Source organism: Zootoca vivipara, chromosome 13, assembly GCF_963506605.1.
Source record: "Zootoca vivipara chromosome 13, rZooViv1.1, whole genome shotgun sequence".
NCBI classification, from domain to species: domain Eukaryota; kingdom Metazoa; phylum Chordata; class Lepidosauria; order Squamata; family Lacertidae; genus Zootoca; species Zootoca vivipara.
This window is the reverse complement of record NC_083288.1, coordinates 12,934,469-12,942,828: the sequence shown is the minus strand read 5'-3', so window position 1 is coordinate 12,942,828 and position 8,360 is coordinate 12,934,469. Positions and strand designations below refer to the sequence as shown.

The following is an 8,360-nucleotide window of genomic DNA, read 5'->3' as shown; positions in this document are numbered from 1 at the left end:
CTGGGACCCACAGAACTACTTTAAAAATCCCAACCTGGGGGGGGGGTCAAATAGTGAAGCCCCATAGCCCTGTAGCAACAGAAGGCACATTCTGAAGCACCCGAGCTGTTCGGTTCCATAAAAAATCCAGGAATTGTAAAATTAACAACAATAATGGGGGGGCACTCTATCCAAAGAGTTAAGAAGGAATGGGAAAGTGTTGAGTTATATATGGAAAAATATGGAAAGGAAAGTTAGTTAAAGATAAAAAATAATTATCGCAAGGGAAAAAATAACATCATAAAGGGTAATAATATTAAATATAAAATAGACAACACAACAGAAAAAGCAAGTATTTGACTAAATGAGATTGCACAGGAGTGAGGGAAGTGGGGAGAGAGGGAGGGGGGTAAGGAATGGAAGGAGGCAATGGTTGGAGGAGGGTATAGGGGGATGAATTAAAGGAAAATTAAGACTGAGAGGCGCATGGTTTTTGTTTTTTAAAGATGCAAAGGCTTGCAATCAGCCAAAGTATAGAGCCCAACTTCCAGGAGACTGCGATCTACTTGCGGATTTATAAACTGGAGGTGATCTACCCCCGTTTTATTGGTGTTCAGGTCAGAGTTGTTTTTAGAGAGAGGAAATATCCCATTTTTGAGGTTAAAGTAAAAGTTCCTGACCTTTTTTTTATAATGAGGAAATGCTGCTAAAACTCCGTTCTTCATTCCACGAAGGGGAGAGGGGGCGGGGCCGGGTGCTCAAAGACAAAAGAAATGGAAAAGGAGATAGCGATCAAATGCAGCCTCCTGCAGCCGCCGGGAGAGGCAGGGGCTGCAGCCGAGTGCTGCTTCGCAAACAAACGGGGGAAAGTGCTTAGAACCCAGAGAATCCAGCTGAAAAACACGAAGCAGCAACAGCAATTGCACACACACCATCCCAAGCCAGCACAGTAACCAAGTCCCAAAAGCAAGAAAGGACTCAGCAAACACTGCTGCGGCCGGCGTTGCTGCTGCTGACTCGGGGAGCTCAGTGCTCTCTTCCGCACAGCGCCTATCACTATGGCTTATTTTCGGGGTATGGTTTATATTTCTCAAATGCTTAGAAATGCTGCTATGGCTTATTTTATGACTACGCCTTAAAAAGGGGGAAACACGGTAAATACGTAGCAGATCCAGTATGAGAGAGCGATGCAATTTATAGTGCTGGTCTTTGGCTGTGGGCATCTGTGGTGCAGGACATACTGATTGCAATGCGTCTCTATTTGCGTTGTCTGGTCGGAAGCCATTCAAATGCTGTACAGTAAACGCGTTTTGCAGTTCCAAGAATATGGGGCGGGGGCTCAGCACAGGAGGTGGAGCTTCCAGTTTGCAACTTTCACCACGCGTCTCTTTTTTTTGCTATCCAAAACCTAGCAATGATATCAATAATCGTTTGCAATTTTAAAAGGCGTCCTTTTTCCCCCTTCTGTAATTGCACGAGCAAAGGAGTCGGCCGTGATAATGGGACAATGCTTGCACCTGTGCGTCTTTGCGTGTTGGCTGAAACCCTTACAGAACACGGCTGCTGCAAATAAGGGCAGACCGATTGAGTTTTCAAGTTTGCAAAACCAAAAGAAGCGTCGGTAGTTGTAGAAGGCTGCAATTCGCACGGCGTTTTGCAAAAACCACGCTGCTCGCGAGTCACGCCGCTCTGTGCGCAGGCGAGGGAGGGGAAAGGAGAAGAAGAAGAGCGAAGCCCACTACTTATTCGGGTTTTGCAAATGTTTAACGTTTCGTTCTTTTGCAAGAGGTTCCATAAATGACGCTGTTGCAAGGGGGACGGAGAGACGGAGGGAGGGGCGAAGGGATGCTTTTGCTACCCCCTCCCTTTGCTCCTTCTCCTGGGAGGTGGAGGGAGAGGGAGAGGGAGGAGGGGAGGGGGAAATCCCGACGGTCGTATCCGGCTCGCCGTCTCCTGAACAGCCACGAGAGGCTGCCAAGAGCGGGGTTGGGGTTCGCCCCCTCAGGACCCGGAGCAGACCCGCCATCCTCCTCACGGGGGGGAAATGGCCTGAGGAAGGCGGGTGAGTCCAGCGGGGCGGCGAGTTATGGGGCAGCGCGCGCAAATAGGTAAGGAGCGAGAGGGAAGATTTATTGGGGGCGGCGGGGGGGTTTCCATTTGTGGGGAGAGTCCCGGGGTGGCAGCGGGGGTTGAAATGTGGACGTGAGGGGGCTGAATCTTCTCCTCATGGAGGTGAGCTTTCGAGGGTCTTGGGGGGCTTCGTGGGGAGTTCTTGGGAAGCATTCTTTTTTCATTTTTTTGGTAAGCGCCCAAACGCGGAGGCGCGGCGGGAAAGGACCGTCGGGCGCACGGGAGAAAAGCCGAGGCGCTGAGGGGGACACCTCGGGAATGGCCGCTTGGGCAGGCCTCGTCGGCGCTTGGCTTCTTTCCAGGCTTGTTTCCTGAGGGGGGAGGCGGGGGGCAGTGGGGGGTGGTCGAGGGCAAAGGTCCCGGAGTGGCCGGAGGGCAAGGAGAAAGAGGGGCTGTGGCGGCGGCTGTAGGTCGCCCACCTTTTGCCCTGCGTGCTCACAGCATGCTCCTCAAACCACCCGTGCCATCCGCTGCTGCGAGAAAATCGGACGCAAAACAGGATATGGTTAAAAAGAGGTTGTTGTTATCATTATTATTATTATTATTATTATTATTATTATTAAACGAGGGCATCAATTGGTAGGAGGGAGGGAGGGCGAAGAGGTTGGGCCCACAGGTGAGCGAGGACGCAGGTGATGTGATTAGCTGGGCCCTCAATCTGTGCCTAGTGGATGACAGTGGTTCTCAAACTTTCTCCTCTGGGCCACACTTTCAGAAAGAATGCTCGTGCCAAACTGGTTATTATTATAATTGGTAAGAAATGCATTGAAAAACAAAAAGGAGCGACTCCTAGTAGGGCTATATATAGCATAGAACAGGCATGGCCAAACTTGGCCCTCCAGCTGTTTTGGGACTACAAGTCCCATAATCCCTGACCACTGGTCCTGTTAGCTAGGGATCATGGGAGTCGTAGTCCCAAAACATCTAGAGGGCCGAGTTTGCCTAAGCCTGGCATAAAGCATAACGACTTTATAATAGGACCATGGGGCATATCGAAAGCGTAAAACAAGGCAGCGGCATTCCAGTTGTGGGATGCTCTCCCCAGAGCATCTTGCCTGGCACCATCACAACAAGTCTTTAGGCACCAGGCAGGAACGTTCCTCTACACCCCAGCCTATGGCTATGATAAAACCTCTGGCCTGTGACAGTGTGGAGACTGTGGACTGTTGTTATGAAGATGATTTTACTACTGTATTAGGCTATCTGTCATTATGTTTTTATCATTGGTGTTCTGCAGTGTGTTTTTAATGTTGCACATTGCTCTGGGATCTTCTGATAAAGGGCAGTCTATAAATTGAATGAAGAATAATAATGCATAAGAATATGAATCATTCCCTAAGTATGATTATAAACAAGCCTCTTCCATATGTACCTTAAGTACATATACATACTCAATGAGAGGTGTGAGCTTGTTTTTGCCAGGTAATCTCATTAATATTATTAATATTGTCTAATTTGAGACAAACCAACTCTAATCTCCTCATCAACACAAAGAAGCCTTTCCTTTTTTTCTGATCTTCCATATTAGTTGGAAAAGATATTTTGAAAAGATACCAATCCATACTCTGCATATATGCTGTACTATAGTGAACTGAAATGTTTAAATGTTTCTTTGATTGTCCTTTAATCTTCCCACCACACTTGCAATACTCTTCTGCCATGCCAATTTGGCACACCACACCCTTTGAGAACCACTGGTGTATGGGGACATAATGGGGAGAGTTGGATGGACAGCCTTGCTTGGGAGAGAGAGCGGGTTTCCAAATTGAGGCCCACCTGGATGCTTCTGGGATGGAAGGCCACAAGCAGAGCAGGAAGGCAACAGGCCTCTCTTCCACAGTTGACTCGACCCAACTGGGCACCACAATTTAAGAAGGATATTGACAAGCTGGAACATGTGCAGAGGAGGGTGACTGAGATGATTGAGGGTCTGGAAACCAAGCCTTATGAGGAATGGTTGAAGGAATTGGGTGTGTTTAGCCTGCTAAAGAGGAGACAGTGAGGTGATAGGATAGTTGTCTTCAAATATCTAAAGCAGGCATCCCCAAACTGCGGCCCTCCAGATGTTTTGGCCTACAACTCCCCTGATCCCTAGCTAACAGGACCAGTGGTCAGGGATGATGGGAATTGTAGTCCAAAACATCTGGAGGGCCCAAGTTTGGGGATGCCTGATCTAAAGGGTTGTCGCAGCATGGAGGATGAAGCAAGCTTGTTTTCTCCTGTTCTGGAGGCTAGGGACTGACCCAATGGCTTCAAGTTACAAAAAAAAAAAAGAGATTCAAGCTAAACATCAGGGAGAACTTTCTGATAGTAAATAATAAATTATTATTCTATATGTAGTAAGAGCTGTTTGACAGTGGAACAGACTCCTTGGGAGATTGTAATAGGGTTGCCAGACGTCCAGAATTTCCTGGGATATTGCCAGGATTTGGCTGTTTGAAACATTTTCTGAGCGGAAATAACTTAAATTTCCAGGAAAATCTGGATGTAGACTTTGGTGAATTTTCTTTAAAATAGCTCAAAAACTTCATTTTTGTTTGAGATCTTGCAAAACTTGGCAAAACTTTAAAAAGCTCCTCCAAAAAAGTCCCCCCCTAAAAACAAACAAAAAACCTCAACGACTTTTGTATCCGGATTTTCACTTTTTGAAAAATGGCAACCCTAGGTTGTGAGCTTTCATTGGAGGTTTTTAAGCAAAGGTTGGATGGCCATCTGTCATGGATGATCTAGTTAAGATTCCTGCCTTGCAGGTAGGTGGTTGGACTAGATGACCCTTGGTGTCCCTTCCATCTGTACAGTTAAACCATTTAGAGATCACGGTTAATAGCAGCTAACAACCATACTTTCTGATCTTCCCTCGCAGCTTTCTAAGCTGCCAACCATCAGTTACCCTTATCTCGTGACAACTAATCCCACAAACTGAACAGTTTGAAGATGTATATTGCCCTGTCCCCATTAATTACAGTTTTAGTGCAAAAAAGGAAACCAAAATGCATGGACTCAGTCCCTCACTGCGCTTGCTGGTGCTTGTGCTTCGTGTGCAGGTCTGAAAGTTGCAAGTCTAGTGCAAAGATACCCTCAATGGAGGGGGGAATTGTGCCTGCTCAACCCTGCTGCCATGGGTGAGCAGAGCTGGAGTTGGAGACAACAGCAGACTAAAATAATGAATGGGAAAACGTGTAAAACCCAAGGCTCAAGTGGGAGTGACAGTCCCCGACTGAACTGAAAACTGAACAACTAGGTCTACACTTAATGGAAAGTGTGGACGAGTTCTTAGTCTTTTCATGAAGGGTAGATTGTGCACTAGTCATAAGGGGTATGTCCAGTCAGTTAACCTCTTCTCTTTAATAAATTTGGGAGTCTTAAGTTCCACACTCACAGTAGTTACCGGTATGTATTGCAAAGACAGCCTGGCATCTATGTGCCTCTCGAGTTGGCTTTCAGGTAAAGTTCGTATATTGTCTGTGCAACTGTTGAATTTGAAGGCTCTCTGCCAGCACAATCTGGCTTGGCAAGCAAGGCCCTCTATAGTGCCACCGTTACTGTGTATTCATGTAAACCAGGCATCCCCAAACTCGGCCCTCCAGATGTTTTGGGACTACAACTCCCATCATCCCTGCCCACTGGCCCTGTTAGCTAAGGATGATGGGAGTTGTAGTCCCAAAACATCTGGAGGGCCGAGTTTGGGGGTGCCTGATGAAAACCATAGGATCAGTAACCTATAACGTTTCCCTTTCATGTGCAGAGCCATTAAGAGGTCACATGCTCAACTATTCAGTACTAAATAGTTTCTTTTTCTTTTTCTTAATGCAGCTTTCTGTAAACCGCCTTCGAGACCCCAGGTATAGGGTGGTATATAAATTCAATTATTATTATTAGTAATAATAATAGTTAATAACTAGTACCACAAAGCAGAGAAACAGCCAGCATTTATTTTCTATAAACAGATGTTGTGTACCGCGAATAGATCAGGCATTATATGACTCCTTATGTTTAGTATGATGGTCAACGTGTATCGTAGGAAGTGAATCTCACCGAGTTTAGTGAGACTAGTAAATACGCTTAGGATTGCAGCCTTTGTCTCGCTGGAATTTCTGTCTTAATGTTTTCTGTTGTGGTTCTCGGCTGTGATAGCTGTGTCTGGACTGAGCAAATGAGGGGTGTTTCCTTTAATTGCAGGGGAGGAGGTAAGAAAAAAAAAGATGAAGGACATGTTTTATTACCCCAAACTCTTTTTGTGACATAATCTCACCCGGTAGATTGCAAGGCTATGAATGCAAAGGGGTGACACGTTTCAGATTGTCGTTACTCATAATCTGCCTCCGTGAAAGACAGCCGCGCGTCACCCCCCGCTGAGTGGTCGAGATGCATATTATGTTCATGCCCTGTAATAGGGGGAGGAGAAAAGGGTTGTGCCGGGTTGCCTCAAACAATAGCAAGCCTGGAACGTCTTTCATCTGCTGTCAAAACTTGTTTTCTCATGAGCACGGAAAGCATTCGGCTTCCGTGGGAATGCCTGTTGTCCTGATGATGATTTTGCCACATTTAGAATCGTTCCGATGTTTGTCTTGCTTCATTGTCCTTTTACGTCCCATATCTCTCGATGCCTCCTTGGGTTGAGTTGGTTCCCCCCCCCTCCTGGAAACGGCTGGAGACGGTAAGTATTTGCGCCAGATGCATGCAGGCACAGAACCCGTCCTTTCAACAAAAGAAACATCCATTCATGGGGGGAAACTTTAGATCTTTCGAGTGAGCTTGGCTTTCAAGAACAGATATGGCAGTTTTGTTATTTAAAAAGGAAAAAAAAATATGCAGTTCAAGTTCTAGGTGTGAGCAGGATATTGATTTGTAGGTGTTTTTTTTTTCAGTGGGATTCCAAAAGGGGGAAGATTGCAGCCGTGAACTTTGTCAGTTTGAACCCACTGATATAAAATTTTTAATTGAATTAAAGTGTTTTGGGAGGGATATGGAGAGTAGAAGGGATGGAGATTAACAACACTGCAACTGGCATTGCATTATTCCTTCCTGATTTATGATGAATCTTCACCTTTTGAAACTGTTGTGGGTTTTTCAGCTTAGCATAGGCAAAAGGGTTTCAATTTTTAAAAAGATAAAACTATAAATACCCATTAAATTGTTAAGTACATGTGTATTTGGTAGCCGGATCGTTTAGGGGGGGAAAGAGCCAAACAAATAATAGAAGGTCAACTAAAAGCTGCAGAACTGCATTTCGCTTGCAAATTTGCCTGCACTTCTAAGGATTTGAAATAGCAAATGACTGGGCTACATATTCCATTTGATTTTATGGTGCCATGAAATTGTTTAATGTTTGGTATACAACCCAACCCTTTGGGTTATATATTGTGTAGACTATATCTTGGGTTTTTTTGGGGGATACATGCTAAGTATTCTTGTATTTTACATTCCTGCTACCTTTGGCATACAGCTGATCTTCCGCTGTTGCTCAGGAGTACTCACCACTTCCTAAGGCTGCTCCGCGCATCTGAACAAGTATTTCCTGTCCACAAAGGTTCATGGTTCAGTAAATCAGTGACACTTTCCCAGTCCTACCACACTTTTGCTGCTACTTTTCTAAGATTTTAAAAATGTGGAATATTTCACATTTGGCCTTTGTTGAATTTCTTTTTTGCCATTACTGTCCCAGCTCCCATTTGTCAAGATCATCCGGTTACTTGGGGGTTTCGATGGGTCATCTCTAAAAGCATGACTGAGTCTGGAACCAAATCTTAGCCTCTATAATGTTTTCAGTCCCACCCACCCCAGCCCATGAGGTGCTGTGTTCATTTTTGTCCCCTCTTGGATGTTAATTGTGCATATTATTAAATAATGTTTTGGGCAAACTTTGTTGTTCTGAGTGAGCTCGGCGTGGGATTTGGTAGTGCCACCACAGTTGGTTTTCGGTGGGGCTTAGTTAAGATTGCTGAACAAAACTTGCTGTACCATAGGCACTTTGTTATACCTACCATGTTTCTCCGAAAATAAGACACCGTCTTATATTTATTTTTCCTCAACCCCCCCCCACTATGGCTTATTTTCAGGGGATGTCTTATTTTTTCCTCCTCCTCCTGCTGCGGCTGGCATTGCTGATGTGCCTATCACTATGTCTTATTTTCAGGGTATGGCTTACATTCCTTGAATGCTTAAAAATCCTGCTATGGCTTATTTTACGGCTACGTCTTATTTTCGGAGAAACGGGGTAAGGCATGAGTTCAGTGCACATACCTAGAGAA

The 8,360-nt window shown here is 45.3% G+C and overlaps 1 protein-coding gene across 3 annotated transcripts in view; it reads left to right on the top strand.

The window, feature by feature from the left end:
• The first annotated feature begins 1,217 nt into the window (after positions 1 to 1,217).
• GJC1 (gap junction protein gamma 1) overlaps positions 1,218 to 8,360 on the top strand; it is a 33,567-nt gene continuing 26,424 nt past the window's right edge. Inside the window, exon 1 of one of the 3 annotated variants that reach the window (XM_035136346.2) lies at positions 1,218 to 2,041. The gene's annotated coding sequence lies outside the window, so the exon portion shown is untranslated. Of the gene's footprint in view, positions 2,088 to 5,795; positions 6,767 to 8,360 lie in introns of those variants that run through there. The other 2 variants (XM_035136345.2, XM_035136347.2) reach the window with 2 other exon arrangements.